At 58.3% G+C, this 16,446-nt stretch overlaps 1 protein-coding gene across 1 annotated transcript in view; it reads right to left on the bottom strand.

Annotated features, from left to right (window-relative positions):
- Positions 1 to 16,446, bottom strand: part of KDM4B (lysine demethylase 4B) — a 135,073-nt gene that overhangs the window by 54,483 nt on the left and 64,144 nt on the right.

Consider the following 16,446-nt stretch of genomic DNA (forward strand, 5'->3'; position numbering starts at 1 on the left):
CGTGCGGCCATTGCACCCGGAGGGGGCCCTGGGGCTGCGGCCTCGGAGTGGGAGTGAAGTGCAGGCGGGGTCGGCGCTGGGAGCAGGGTGGGTGTCAGGGGAGGGCGTCAGGGGGAGAAGGCCGCAGTCCTGGGCCTCCACAGGCCGCCCTGGCCGCCCCTGATCAGTGGCACCAAACCTGCACAAGGCTTAAGAGGCAAAACTCCAAAAAGCACTGGATGGGAGCTGCGGGGCGGGAGGGGAGACAGGAAGGCCCCCAGCCCCCCCGTGGCTGCCTCCCTGTCTCCTGCTCCCCCAGGCCCAGGAGCCACCTGGGAAGAAGCCTTAGGAATGAGAATCACCTCATTTGTCACCACTCCCTAAGTTTTATTTTAACACATTTTACATTTGAAAGATTCCTGAGGCTCTGTCATAAATAAGGAAGATGTAACTTTAAAGTTTGCAAACAGATGAAGCCAGAGTGACATCCTCACTAATGCTGTGTGCAGAAGCTGGCCTGCTGCGATGCGGGGACTCTCTCCCCAGTGGGGACAGCCCAGGCAGGGGTGCCGAGGAGCCGCAGCCCAGCTGGCAGGCCACCCCGGACTTGACAGGGTGAAAACCTCCATGTCCAAGGCAGGCAGGTGGAACCGGTGTATGGTTCTTAATGCCACCAAGCACTGAGCGCAGGTCCGTCCGTCTGTCTCAAGGAGGAAGGGGCACAGTAGGGGCTCCGTCTACACAACTACTACACCACACCTGAGTCCTGTCCGGGAGAAATTCCAGGGCTACAGTTCTCGCCCAGAGGTGATCCTGCCCCAGGGGACACAGGGCCATGACTGGGGACATCTGTGGTTGTCAAGACTGCAGGATGAGGTGCCCCTGGCATGGAGGGGGCGGGGCCGGGGATGCTGCTCAGCTCTCACAGCGCCCAGGCCAGCCCCGCAGATGGTGACCCTCCCCATGTCCATGGTGCCAAGGGGAGAGACCCTGCGTCAGCACACCTCACGTTCTAGAATGAGTCAGATGCGGGGACACATGGCGTGGAGCACCCTCCTGCTCCTTCACAGTGCGGGAGGCAGGATGGCAACAGCCCAGGACGTGGAAACCGGCCCGGATTCTGCAGCTGGCTCAGCCCATTCCAATCGAGAGGGTTATTATTGCTTTTTAATAAAATAAAAGGGGGCAGGGGCAGGAGATAAGGCTGTCTCTAATCTAACAGGATGAAAATAATTAATTTCTGGGCACATCACAGGGCCCTGGAGGAGATGGCACGGCACCTTCAATTCTGTTGTCACCGGAGAATTTTCCACTGTCTGGACAAAGATGAGGTGACTCTTCTTTAAACAGCCCTTTATCACTTACATAAAGACGATAAAGTTAATCCCAATCCCAAGCACCTTTGTGGGATTAACATCCCCCCAAACAAGGAAATGAAACATTCCGGTCCTTCTGGGAAGATGCCGGAGGATGGGAGGAACTAATTTATGGCTCTAAGGCTGTGATGATTAATGCAATATCCCCAGCCTACAATGCTGCTTTCACTTAATTACCGCCTGTAATTGGGAGTTGTAAAGATAAGATTAATTGAATCTGGTGGATGTTAAAAGTTTAATACATTGGAACGTGGCTCCTCTGTTATCGGAAAGTACAGACTGCAGGACGCTGGGCTGAGCGCTCAGAAGAGCAGCCCCTGGAGGGATTACAGAGGACGGTGGACGGGAAGCCGACAGCCACGGGGACTTCTGGGCTCCCACCACTCGGAACAAGCTGGCGACAGCCTCAGGGTGCCGAGAAGCCCCCACGCCAGCGGTGTGCTCCCCCCTACCCCGGGGGCTCAGCAAGATGCAAACCTCAGATTTCAAGGGGGGGGCACCTTACAACACACAGCTCTGAGCGAGCTCGGGGCTGTCTGCCCCAAGGAGGGGCGGTCAGTGAAGGCTCCGTCTGTACGTCTATTAAACCATGCGGGGCCCTTCTGACGGCTGGGAGGAACTCCAGCCCTCTGGGCTGTAGGTTCCCTCGGAGCCCTCTCTCCACACCACGGCCGGCCAGGTGCCCTGGGAGGCCCTCCGCTATGCGGGCCCAGGTGAGCTGGCTACAGAGCTAGCCTCCCAACAGGGACAGACCTTTGACCCTGGAGAGAAGTCCCCCCAGGCCCCGTGGGGCCGCCACAGCAGAGCCCTGCCACCCTCGTCACAGCCCCGTCCGGCATCACGCCACCTGGTGGGGGCATCCCTGACTCTCGGGCCTGGCTCTGGGAGGGAAGGAGGACATGCAGCCATCTGGGCCATGTTTGTTCACCAACCCCCAAGGCAGGAGCATCTGTCCAGCCATTATCGAGCAAATTCTTGGGGCCATAAAACAGAGTTGGTTTTATTGGTCACCAACATGGGGGCAATTTGTCTTGCTCCCCAGGACCTCCATCCCCATTAAAAGGTCAAACATGACGGCCAAAATCAATCCACCTGGCTGACCTGCAAACCCTCTGGACGTGCAGCCCCAGTCGCCCAGTGGCAAAGGGTTCTTGCACGGTTTCCTCAGACAGACAGCCTCCCCAGCTGCTCTGGTCCAGTCCATTCTGGGTGGCTGGTAGGTGGCTGGCAGGTGGCCTGCCCCTGGCCCCTGGCCCTGCTCAGAACCTCCCCTGGCTCCCCTAGTCCCTCTCTAGGCCAGCGTGAGGAAACCCCTACAGCAAGGCTGGCATCCCCTCACGTGCTGCTGCACATCAGCCCTGATGCCATCTCCTTAGTCCAACAGTCCAATACCTCCTACAGGGCTGGCCACGACCCACCCCGAGGTGGCACCAGCCAACATGCTCAACCCCCAGGCCTGAGCTGCATCTGGCCGGCCCTCCTGGGTGGGCAACTCATTCCGGGCCTGCAGAGGGGCCCAGAGGGTATGAGGCCCAGCAGGGTCCTTGCTCCTGGCAGCTGCAGTGAGTGTGTCTGAGGGAAGCATCGGCCACAACTCGGACACACAGTGAGTCCCAGTCCTTTGGTGGGCCAGGCAGGAGTCCAGAACTTTCTCCACAGTATTTCGCTCAGGGTCTTTATTTCTGTATTTCACCAGCCCATCCTCCTCTGCACATTCTCACCACTTCTGAACGTTTTACCCAAAGTACTTCCGGGCAATGCTAAACCAGAAAGTCCTGAAAAAGTCGGAATGGTATCCCTGGCAACCACTCCAGGTGCCCCTGCAGAGGCTGCAGCAGGACTCGACAGGCTCCATAAGTCCAGGTTTAATGCTGTGGAATTGCCGAAAAAGCCGAGAGAGACAGATTCAGGCACCATTTGCCAGAAGCCCTTTTCGGAGAGGCAGTTGTCTGCAAACGTCAGGGGCTTCAGTGAGAAAATAAAATTTTTAGATCAGGAATAGGGCACATGGGAGGCAAGAGGAGAGACCAGAGCCCCAGGAACCAGGCCGTCGCAGGTGAGCAGACATGATGTACATGGCACAGCGGTTGAAAGACCACCACTGTCCAGCGGTTTCACAGTTCAAACGACCAACCGACAGGAGAAACACACTTCAGGCGTGCTGGTGAACTGCCACACCCACATCCAGACACCGAATTCCAGACGGAAGCGACGCCCAGGTCTGGGGAGGGACCAGATAGGTCCCAGGTAGGTGGGCAGCCCCCAGCTTCACTGTTTCCCGCTCCTTCTTTTACACCTCGAGGTACTTGCAGTGGAGGCGCCCCCTCCAATACGGCCACCCCGAGAAGGCAAAGCTCAAACCCGCGAAGCCGCCCACAAGGCTGGGTCCAGACAGTGCGCAGTCACCTAAGCCCCGGGGCCTGACGCACAGGTGAGTCTTTCCTGCCTATGAGCGGCCAGGAGCACACGGTGCAGCCTGGACGCTAGAGAGGTACGTCATCCGACCGGCCCTGTGCTCCTGTTCCAAGGCTGAGTCTAAGCTGGGGGCAGAGCCGTCTCGGGGACACGAACGGCTCCAGACGTCAGGAGGCTTCTGTCCACATAGGTCACAACAGGCCTGGTGGGCCTAATAAAGACACTCCAGGGCTTGTGACACCGGGCAGGTGGCAGGTGCATAGGTGGCCGGAGGCCTTAGCCTGGCAGCCAGGCAGCTCTCGGGGCCAGACGGGGCTGGACAATTAAAAGGAAATGTGTCCTCTGCGGGCAGGGCTGCTTGCTGGCCAGGGACAGGACGCTTCCATTTTACTGACTCGCCAGCCCGGGAAAGTCTTCCTGTCCGCCGTGGAGGATGCTATTAATAGTGTCATTTTCTTGGTGTTTTGTTTATTCCCCTGGAATGGCTTGATGGATGTGAATAATTATCAGACTATAAAAGCCAGCAAATGTGCTATTTTCTATCGCTCTAAATCATCAAACAAATAAAGTGTGAAACAGCATTTTTGAATATAATTTTCCCCTCTAATGGCTTAGAATTATTATCAAGAACAATGAAAATAAATAAGCAAATGCCTTGTGAGTTAAAAATTAAATGAGTGTGTCACGAAGAGGAACACAGACCATCTTGGAGAGCAGGGACCTGCTCAGGAGCCATTAGTTACAATGACGGTGAGCAGCAGGGCTTGGGGCATGCAGGCCCCCTCCAGCCAGAGGCGTGGGCGCCAGGGCCACCTGGCCAGGTGGGTGGCAGGATGCCTTGGATGAAGGCATGGGAGCATGGCACCTGCGCGCCCAGCCGACCCCCACCCCTCATGCCCCACCCCATGTGAACAGCCACACGTAACTTTGAAAGGCAGGTAGGAGGCTGGTCTCTGCCTCGCCTCTCCTGGGCTGTGGACTGGTGACACCAGAGGGATTGCTGCTTCTCAAACCACCAAGCAAACCCACGCTCTTGGGGCAAAGGACGAGCAACGTGAAACTCCAGTGGAAGTAATCCCACCCACCCCACAGAGCCCAGGGGCTGTGCCGGCCGCCAGCCCTCATCTCCTTGAACTGCTGGCTGCCCCAGGCTACAGGGCCCTTGCCAGGCGGCCAGCATTTCTATGGTATGGGGTCATTCCCAGCACACTCCCCCCTGCCTGCTACAAGGGTAACAAGACTTGCTGGGGGCCGTGGTTCTCAAATCCCCAACTGCCCTTCTTGCAAGGCCCCTTAGCTTGGAGTCAGGACATGTAACACAGTGGCACTGACTCCCCCCCCCCCCAAGACTCGTGTGACTCCCTGCCGGTGACAATCTCCCAGCCTGACAGCTTCCACTGCACAAGGCTCCCAGCGATCAGGTGCCGTGATGAGAAGGCTCGTCTCCCAGCCTTCCTCTCTGTTGAGGAACGCGTGCCAGGAGCAGGGGTCCAGCCAGGAGCCCTTTGGAAATGTCAGCTCAGCCTGACGCATGTTGGAGGGTGAGGAAGTTAATTTCACAGTGTGTGCACAAGGCCTGGGCAGACAGGCCCCTGGCCGTTTAACATGCTATAATTACAGAAACAGAAACAAGAAGGCAGAGGCTTCTGGAAGTGCTGAGACCACGTGTCAAGTTGGAGGCCACCTAGCATGAGCAAGCCACCCATACAAGCCCAGGAGGCCCCGGTAGGTCCAGGTGCCAGCAGCCCCATAGGGCCCCCACATGCTGGGCGAGCGGAAAGCCAGTATTACTGCAATCCCCAAACACAAAGCCCCATCTCGGCCCACAGCCCACGCCCGCTCTAGCCACACGCTGGCTGAACAGTTCCAGTTTGCTGCCCTGTGGTCTGGGTGGGCCAAGCAGGACGACCCAGTCACGGCACAGGCTTCCCCATAGGCCTCCTAGGTGCCAGGACACCATCTCTGAGCTGGTTAGCGGAAAAGAGGGGCCCAGAGAAACATGTCATGAGTGGTCACCCCTCATCTGATCTCATCTGATGACCACTGAGACAAGCCACACCAACTTGGTCTGCTGAAATGCCCAAGCATCTCAGGTGACTTCTGTGACCAGCGTTTCACATGTGGTGTGGAAGTTATGTCTCGATAAACCTATTAACAATGCCCCAGCCCTGTGGACACGGGAGTGATGAGTCAGTCCCTGCCCCAGTTTCTGGGCTCAGCGCCACAGATGTTATTTGGCTTTTCGATGTCTTCTGGGCCTTGAACCACAGCATCCAGCAGGTTAATATGAGCCCTGTCAGAGGACGCAGAAACTTACAGATACCCCCTCTGGAAAAGGCACCAGGACCTGGTGGTTTTACTGAGAGCCCCACAAAACCTTCACGCTAAAGGGCCAGTGTCCACTGATGCACATGGTTACCAGACAGCAGGATCAGAACTTCTTCTATGAATCTGGCATATTTTTGAATGAATGAATGAATGAATGAATGAATGAATGAATGAGAAACCCCCATCACCCACACAGAACAAAGACACACAGGAAAATGACGGGCCAGTCTCATACAGCTGCAAAGTCCTAAATAAAATCTTAGAAAATCAGACACCAAAGTGTATTACAAGACCAAGAGGGGTTTATCCCCAGGGTTGCAAAAACAGTCCAAAGAATCAAACTCTATGTAAAATTCCAAGGCTTTGGAATATAAAAGTTCTGAGCCAACCAGGCTAGGAGGGACCTCCCCATGGTCACAGTTCGTGATGAGGCAGGAGAGGCATTCTGGAAAGTCGGGAGCAAGGCAAGCTGCCCATTATCACAGCACTCATCAGCACACACTGACGACGTTAGCCACTGTCACAGGTCAAGGAGAAAGGTATAAGGACAGTAACAATTACAAGGAAAGAGATAAACGCTTTTCTTTTAAACACAACCTTCTACTTGGGAAAACCAAGAACAAGCCGGTAAACAACAGAATGAAGCATTCCGGTAAGGCAGCGGAACAATCGGCGTGAGGAACAGCCTGACATCCTCTGCACCAGAAACACATTCACAGCAGGCCACGGAACCCACCAGGGTAGACTCTGCCCTTGTCTGTGGTCCAGAGGCAGGGGCTCCTCCTCACAAAGGAGGCCAAACATAAACCTGGGTGTGTTCACGACACAGAATCAGAGTCTGACCCAGGAGAGCCGGTGCGCATGTCTTCGAAGCAGGCACTGCTCGGTGATGTGACCGCTCACCTGTCCAGAGCAGGAGAGCCACGGGGCATATCACAGGGCCTCTACACCTGTGAGCTAGTCCTTCAGTAAACAAGGCAAGGGGAGCACCTTGCGATCTGACACCAGGGCCGGCTGACCTCATGATGCAAGCGTGGTGGGGTCACTATGCTGGGTGTGAGCAGGGTGGCCTTATCACAATGGTTGGGGTGTGCAAGAAGCACTATTAGTAGTCACACGGGGTGGCACAGGTTAACCAGGGCAGAGGGCCACCCCACACAGCAGTCTGGAGAAAGAAAAGATGTTAGAAAAAGGACCCAGCAGACAGACTAAAGAGATGCAAAGTCCAGCACAGATGGAGAGCCTGGGGTCCCTGTGCCCACTGGGACGGGAGGGAGAAGAGCCGTCACCAGCCCGGTCTAGCTGGAAGGGGAGAGGGGGCCCGGCCTAGGGAAGAAGGGGACACCAGGACTCTGTCCCAGACACCCTGGAGAGAAACCAGAGGGCATTTCCAAGTCCCTCCAGCTCCTCTTGGTCATCGCTGCAGCGAAGAGCCCAGCCTGCATTGCACAGCCCCTGCCGCGAGCCAGCGCCTGGAACTCTCTGACGGCAAATGGACGCCTGCCCAATTTCTACCGAGAAATCCCATCTTAACTTCCCAGGAACCTCATTCCGTGGAGAGGCAGCCTCCCTCATTTGTCCCAATGCCGGGGCCCCTTTGTGCAACGAATACAAACACTTCCTGGGGAGATAGGATCGGCCAAGGGCCAGGGTGGCTTGTTCCCAGGAAAGAACCGTATTGAGCCCCGGCGGTTTTATCTTTAATGGATCATTTTACGGGACAATAGGCGGTGGAATTCGGTATCTGGCACAAGCAGTGTCAAGGATTTCAAATAATGACATTTTTATTGAAACGCACACAGGAGATAAACAGAGAAAATGGGGAGTCTCCGACGGGATGACCACGGCAAGGATGCCACACGAACTGGCCGACCGGAGGGAGATAAAGGGGGTGCTGCAGGCGGGAGGGGATGCTGAGGCCTCCCAGGAGGCCCTGGGCCCCCACCTCTCCCGGCAATGCCCCATGGGAACTGGGGACTCTGAGGCTCCGGGCCCAGTTCACATGTGGCCAGTCTACACTAATGAAGAAAGACTTTACAAGGCAAGTGGTGTCAAGCCTGCCCTTAAATGCTGAACTGGAGGCATCTGATCCCCAAAGCCCCGGTTTATTTTAGACCCGTGAATTATTTTTGTTATATGACAAGACTGAAACGCCAAGTCACATGCGTGCATGTTTTTGATGTTTTTAAAGCAGTGGGGGGCCCTTCTCAGGTGAGGCTTCCGGAGGCAGGCACAGAGGATGGGGCATCTAGTCACGGCGGCCAAGGGTGACAGATGCATGGGGACACGGTGCTGACACAGAGCACCTCCGTCTCCCTCTTGTAGAGCTGGCCTGGATTTCTGCTCCTACAACAAGCCGGGGGCAGCCTCCCACCGTGGCCCACAGGCCAGCCGCTCTGGCCCCCAGACTCCTGGGGCGGCGGTGGCAGTGTGTGCTGGAGCAGGGACACCCCCTGATGAGCTTGTGTTGAAACACGCAGACGGTCTGAACAGGAAGGGGCAGGGACGGGTCTGAGAGCCCAAGAGCCTGAAAGGACAGGGCTGCTGGCACAAGAGCCAACAATCACAGTTCCCTTTCATCTGCAGCCGGAAGGGACTCCACAGGCCAGTGTGGGCCACCCCAACCCGTAGCAGCAGGAGCCCAGGACGTGGCAATAAGATGGTTGGGGCCTGGGAGGGTGGCTGGAGTCCTGCCCTCTCCTCGGGCTGTGAGCAGCCAGGGCGTCTTCCACGTGGGGAAGGTCTGCTAACGTGACTCCCCACGTCCTGGACCTGCATCCATTGTCACACACACCCATACAGCAAGGCTGACAGTGAGGCCCCGGCAACCGGAGGACCGGCCATGGGCTCTCCTGAGCCACACCAGAGGCAGCCCTGGGTCTCGGACTTGTGCTCTTAACTACGGGACTGGCTTTGGGGAGCACGCAGGTTACACCATCTTTACAAACAGGTCCCCGGAGGCTGTAAGACCTGTGAGTGAGACCACGTGAGTCTCAGCCTACTGTCCAGGAGGCGAAGGCCACAGGGCACTTGGGGTCACTCCCGGGGTCACTCCAGGCGCTGGGGCTTCAGGGAGGGCTAAGCTTCTGCATGGGTTGAGCTGCCCCTGGGAGCTCCGGTTCTGGCGATGAGGGCACGGTGCTGCCCGGCCGGGCCCATGGCCGCCCCGCTCCGTCCGCAGGCCACAGGCCTCTCCAATCCTGCTGCTGTGCTAACGTGAAGGGGGAGCACATTCACAGCCAGATTTTTAAGCAAAGTCGACAAAGACTCCTTCTCTCTGTACTCACAGATTTGCAGGAATCTCCCTTCAGAGGAGCCGAAATCTGCCGACAGCAACCTCCCCAGCATGAGAGAAATTTGCCATGGAAACCAGACCCTGCATGCAGACCCCGAATCTCTGATGGCTCGTCTACGGCAACGGGTGGGGGGAGGTGACTGCCGGCCAGGCTGGCCTCGGCCTCTGCAGCGGGAGGAGGGGGCCCCACCAACAGCCGCAGACTCTCCGGCTCGGGCAGCTCCCCGTCCAGACCCTGCCGGGTGGGAGGATCTCGGGATGGGAATTCACACCCAGCGACATTTCCAACAGAAGAACCAACAGCTTCTTAGAGCAGTGGGCAGAGAGAGGACTCCGGCCGGGGAGCAGGCGCTCGGGCGCCCTAAAGCAAAAACCCCGTGTCTCCTGATGCAGGCCAGTGCACGTCGCCACTCTTTGAACAAAAGACTCCAAAGTGAAGGGCCATCTGCTCCTGCCAGACCAAGCCAGCAAGGCTGTGCGACAGGCCAGCGAGGTCTGTGTCCCTGAGTGGGAGACAGAAGATGGTGTCACCCAGTGGAGCAGAAGGGCACTAGCCTGACCTGCTGGCCCCAGGCCCCCACGTCCCAGCCCTGGGCCTGCCCTCCCAGCTGACGTGTCCTTCTTGCTGAGGTGTGGCTGAGTGGAGGAATTCCTCCACCAACAACCTTCCAGCCCACGTGCCTGGGCTGGCTGCCCGCCCTCCAGCTAGGCCCTCTCACGGGCTGCCCGGCTCCGTCTCTTCCATGGGCCTCAGTCCTACCGGCTTCCCTGACCCCATCTGGAGACTCCTGGTCACCCCCCAGCCTGGCCCTGCTCTGGGGGCGTGGGGCCACACCGTAAGCTCACTGAAGCTTCGTCTCCTGGACGGTAGGTGTGGTTCATGCTGGACTCACAGTGGGCACCCCATCAGGACGTGAGCTAACTCACAACACCACCTCTGTTCACTAGCCACATGGTGGTAAAGCATCGCTCACCCACCCCTCTCCTTTCTCCTCCCAGACCTATAGCTGGACACTTCCCAGGCTCCCTGGTTTTAAGTGAGGCCATGGGACCAGACACCAGCCAGAAAAAGGTGAGCAGAAGCCTGGGGCGCTGCCTCCTGTACCCACTCATCAAAATTTCTGGAACATGTCCTCCCTCTTACCCCACCTGGACACCCAGCGTGACCTCCACCAAAGCCACGTGCTCAAGACGGCGGGACATGTGCCAGCCTGGGTCTCCAATTCCCGTCTCCATCTCCCCTTCAGCTCGACAAGACCTGATTCGGCGACTGTTGTGGGGACCCGGTAAGAAAAGAGTCCTTTCACTTCCACACCTTCAAGTCCTGACCACCTTTGCCACCTGGGACACACCCTGTCTCCGAAGCCGAGTGGCCACCCCTCCTGATGCGAGGGGCAGGGTGGAGCAGTGGCAGGAAAGGCGGGCTGGGCCCCAGGCCCACCACCGCTGAGCTCCACGGCCTGAGCAGGTGTCTGGCCAACCTGGCCTCATCTGCACAGGAGGGCGGCGCAGGGCCACAACCAGAGAGGGGTCAGTGGGAGCGCAGCCAGGAGCACCGCCCGCGGCCACTGCTGACGTCAGGATCGCTCAGTGCCCTCCTCGGGTGTAGTACCGCACTTCATACATGAGCATCAGGTAAAAACAGTAAAGCGGTGTGTGCAGTTGGCCCAGAGCAGAAACAGCCCAAGTGCCCATCGCCAGTGAACAGATGAACAGACGGAGGCAGAGTCGTACGCAGAAAACCCTCCAGCTGCAGAAATAAATGAAGTCCTGCCACGTGGAACAGGGTGCGTCTTCCCCACGAACTCCCAGAAGGAACACAAGGTACAAATAAGTCTATTTGTAGGGCCCTCAAATCTGGCCGCCACTCAGCCCCATCGCCCGGGTCCACAGACACACGCAGGAAAAGGACCCACAGAAGCAACAACACGAGCCCCGTCAAGTCAGGAGGAGGAGGAGTCAGAAGGACGGTGGTTGGCTCTTGGCAGGGAGGGGGCTGTAAAGGGGGGGCACGGGGTGGGCGGTGGGGCAGGTTCGTTCCCCGACATGTCAGGGGTACACGAGGGTTCACCGTGGAGTCACCGGATGAACGGCACATAGATACGTATCTTTGGGGTGTGTACGTATTTTGCATGCTCTTCCACACCGCGTTACAGTCCACAACGAAGGCATAATGACAGACACCGTTCTCAGATGCCCCTAAGGCACCCGGCCCCCGCTCACAGTTACTCCCAACTATGCTGGAGTTGGTGCTGCCGTGGGGGGTTTTGCTGTTGTAACTAAGGCCCCCGTCGGCAGACACTAACATAGGAAGATTAGTCTGGTGGGCCAGACCTAAGCAGGTGAGCCCTCAAGTCCCAGGTGCCAGTGGGAGGGGATCCCAAGCTGGCCTCAAGATGGAGGGAGACACATGGCAAGCCCTGAGCAACCTCTAGATGCCGACAGCAGCCCAGAGCTGGCAGCCAGCAAGGACGTGGGACCTCACTCCAACCTCTGCAAGGAACAGAACTCTGCCAACGACCTGAGACCGGAAGTGGACCTTCCCCAGAGCCCGCCGACACCTCGATCCCAGCCTCGGAGAGCCTGACGCAGCTGGCCCACACCTCGGTTCTGACCTATGGAACTGTGAGCCCCTAAATGCAGCCCACAAGCCCACTGGTTGGTCACACAGCACCAGAAAAGCAAAACCACCTCAACTCCAGGTTAGGAGAAAAGAAACAGATCAAAAAATCCCTGCCAAGAGGCTCACGTCCAATCACCGTGGCCACTGACACGAGGCTGCTCTGTTCTCTATTCTCTTCCCGTCTCTGATAGTGGCAGTTTCTTTTGTTTGTGTAAGAGGCCACTTGAAACAGAACAGCATGGAAACTGGAAGAGTGACCCTGCAGGGAAGACAGCTGCCCACCCACCCCAGCCAGGGGACCAAGGCCAACGTCCGCGGTGACAAGTCACAGTGACAGCACCCTCCCCCGAGACAGCCCCAGGAGGAGGGCACTTCACTCCGGGTTCTTCCTCCCAAAACCCATCACCCTGGCCTCGCCATGAGAAAAACCCCAGACAGACCCAAGGAAGGGATTTCCTACAAAAGCCCTGCCCCATCTTCCACGTAACCGTCAAGGGGCATCAGACACAAGGAAAGTCTGAGAAACTGTCTCAACCCGGAGGAGCCTGAGGAGATGTGACGCCTACATGTCCTAGGGGATGCTGGAACCAAAGAGGGACATCGGGGAAACTGAGGAAATAGGAATAAATTGTGGACTTTGCTTACTAGGAATGTATCAACACTGGTCCATTGAGCACAACAGCACCCCAGCCTGAGCGCAGAGCTCAGTGGGAAATCAGAGTGGGGTTAGGTGACGCTTGGACTAGCTCCTCAGTGTTTCTATAAATCTCAAACAGTTCTTTATTTTTTTTTAAAGATTTTATTTATTTATTCATAGGACAGAGAGAGAGAGAGAGAGGCAGAGACACAGGCAGAGAGAGAAGGAGGCTCCATGCAGGGAGCCTGACGTGGGACTCGATCCAGCGTCTCCAGGATCACGCCCTGGGCTGCAGGCGGCGCTAAACTGCTGCGCCACCGGGACTGCCCTCAAACAGTTCTTTAAAAAAAAAAAAAAGCATCTTTTTTCAAAGTATGCACCCCAGGAGGCAGAAGGAGAGTGGCCGCAGCGGAGTGTTTGCCTGGGGTGGCCTCCGACGCCAGGAGCCCGGCTCCCGAAGCCCCACAGCCGCGGCCCGGGCTGGTGGCAAGGCGTCACTCGCTCTGCAGCAGCACAAGAACCCCCGGCCGCTCTGACTGGCTGTTCGAGGAGAGCATATGGTGAGATTTTTCCTTAGCAGAAGGCTGACCTTCCTCTGCTTAGCGCGATGTTAAAATCACTTTGCATTCCCTGAACAAACACCAACTGTGTCTGTCCCCGCCAGCACGCCGCGAGATGCAAGGAGCCAGCCCACGGGCACGGATCCCGCCACCTGCCGAGCAGAGCCTCCCGGGGAGAGCACCCCGAGAGCGCCAGCTTTCCCAGGTCCTCTGATCCACCCCGAGCGGCCCCCTGGCATGTGCCCTCACACGACATGCTGTCAGGTGTTGCCGGAGTGGCACCAGGCGATTAGACTAGGGTGGATGACGCTGGAAAAAGTGAATCAGACACATGGAATGATCTGGAATTTGCACTGTGCTGCACCACGCCACGAAGAGCTCTCCAGAATGGCCTGTCGTCCTCGCCGTGGTAATTGACGACACAGCCCTATGTTCACAGTCTGGTGACACCTCATACCCCAGTTTGAGATGCCAAGGTTTGACTTTCCCAGCATCAGCAGTTAATTCTCTGATGCCAAAATCAGTTTTCAGGGTTTTTTTTTAGGTTTACTACACAGCCCTGACGAGCAGAGGGCTGTGGTTCTGATAAAGAAGTGGGGTCAAGGGCTCTACAAAGCCCGGGAGGGGACCCAGGCTGGGGGGTAACACGGCTATCGCCCCACCAGCTCCCTGCTCACAGGCCCTCCTGGCCAGGGTGTGAAACTACGGATCCTAACGCGGCACAGTGCCATGATACCAAGCTCCAGAGCGCATGGTGCAAAACCCAACTGGAAGCAAAAGCTCCGGCCAGGGCCCCCCATGGCTATGGGGAAGGTGGGGAAGTGGCTCTAGTGACCTCCTGGAGCGCCAGGTCCCAGGTCCTCTGGGCACAATCCGGTGGGGGTTCTCCGGAGGACAGGTTCACGCCGCCTGCGTGAGGACATGCTTTCCCATCTCTTCTATGATGCACTCACCACGCACATGACAAGGGCACATGGTCACATGTGTGCAGACATGGCACACGTGTCTGCACACACCCCAGGGGACCAGACACCACAGACTGCCCAGCTCAGAGAGGCTCCAGGATGCAGGACTTCCAGCTCAGAGGCCAGGGAAGTCACACCAGTTGCCCCACCACACACACAGGCCCCATGGAAGGGGACAGCGGGCACATAGGTCAGGCACATCAGAACAAAGGGCAATTGGCTCTGCTGCTGTGGTCACCGTCCCAAGAGGAGAGTCTGCAAGAAGGACCAAGAAAGCTCTCCCTGCCGGCCCTTGGCCCCAGGCATCCAATAGGGAAGCCGAGCGTCACCACGGGCCCAGCAGCAGGCAGCAGAGGCCCCGACCCGGAACCAACAGGCCAGGAAGCCGGGCCTCAGCAGGTCTAGCTCAGCGCTCTCAGGGCCTCAGTGGGCCATTTGGGACATAGTCATCTTTGTCCAGACGGGGCTCCCTCTGCGGAGAGGGGGCTGGGCCCCACCAGGGAACTCCTCCAGGGGCCTGTCTGGGGCAAGGCCTCGAGGCCCGAGGGCAGACTCCGGCTGCAGGGCCCGGCCACTCTGCAAACAGATCCCAGCTCGCCGCGGGGAGCGGTCACGGGCCCCGAGAGCAGGACTCCGCAGCCCAGCGCGCGGACCCACACGCCCGGCGATCCACCTCACCACCTTCTCTACGACCTTCTCATCGCCGGGGTTCTGACTCCTCTTGCCTCCGTGGGAATCTGCTCCCAGGGGAACTTCCTGCTCTGAGACACTCCTTCTGTTGCTGTCTCTGTCACCCTCGCGCAGGACCGGGGCTGAGGAAAGCGGAGCCTGGCCGGGTTCCCCAGCATGCTAACGAGGCACAGATGGAGCTGCCTTCCTTCCGGCAGCCTGGTGGGTCTTTTCCATCCAGCCTCCCCAGGCACGGCGGTCACACTGAGCTGCCACGGGGCTCTGTCCCCAGATGCCCAAATGGGGGTTTGGCCTGGGGGTGGGGGTGGGGGTGTCTATTTCCCCCTTCTGCATCTTGTGCGGGTGACAGGACCCGGTGCTGGGAAACTGAGTTACTAAAGCCAATCTGTGAAGCTGTCAGACTCCTACCAACCACTATCCGTATCTGTGCTGAGCCGAGCCCCCCTGACACCCGGGGGCTCTCATGGGCCAGAGCCAGGCAGCTGGGAGGAGTTACTCCTGTCACCGGATGAGGGGCTCTTCTGGTCCCCACCGAGCCGGGCGCTCAGAAGCCACGAAGTCTCCAAGCCTTCTCCTGGTGCCTCCTCCGTCAGGTGCTCGCCCTCTCCACCGTGGGCCTCCGGGGCTGCGGCCCAGGGCAGCCTCACTGGGCTCCATCCACCACCTGGACTTCCCGTCCCAGGCTCCCTGGAGACCACACCGAGGCCCTCTAGGGCCAAGCTTGGCAGTGTGGTCCAGCAGTGCCACCTGCAGCCAGGCCTGGGGAGCCTGCTTTGGACACAGGAGGAGGCCGGGAGGCTCACTGGGAGGGATTAATGTGTGCAAAAGGAACTGCACCTGGGAGGTGGGTTGATGCGGCCTCAGGTGGGCCTGAGGGAGGCCCTGAGGGCCCCGGCCAGGCAGGCGCACAGCCAAGGGCCAAGGGAGCAGACCAGCAGCCCCCTTCCCCAAAAGAGCCTTGCTCCACCTCCCTGGGCAACCGTCCCACTCATTCTGGGTGCAGCACGTCCAGCCTCGCCCCCACGCTGTGGCCAGAGAACAGGTATCACGGGAGCTGACCAGCATCTGCACCCACCACACTCTTCCCTCCTGGTGCCCCACGGCTGGGAACACATACCCTCAAATGCACACATGTACCCACACGTGCAACACACACACTGTGCATGTTCCACACTTGTGCATGCGCGGGCGGAGATGCCTGAGCCCGCAGGGAGTCAGGCTTCCCCGCAACAAAGGAAAGGCCGCCCAGGCCCTCTCCCGAGGAACCCCCCTGAGGGAAAGCGCCAAAGAGAAACCCTAGGTGGGGCTGCATCAAAAGGAGAAATTCTCAGTGCGCCCAGTGCCCTGCACACCCCGGCTTCTTAAAGGTCGGAGAGGTGGAGTTCCAGTACCATCCCCCCGACCACCCCCTTCACCCCCTCTGCTCTGCAGGATCCACTCATCGCACCCAGGACTGTGCATGAGCAGAGCAGGCCCCATGCCCTTTGGGGGAGCATGACCTGAGCCACCCTCTCCCCAGCCCCCCTGCAGGGAGCCTGTGTGAGTGCACATGCGTGCACGAGTGAATGCACATGCATG

Source organism: Nyctereutes procyonoides, unplaced genomic scaffold (assembly GCF_905146905.1).
Source record: "Nyctereutes procyonoides isolate TBG_1078 unplaced genomic scaffold, NYPRO_anot_genome, whole genome shotgun sequence".
NCBI lineage: Eukaryota > Metazoa > Chordata > Mammalia > Carnivora > Canidae > Nyctereutes > Nyctereutes procyonoides.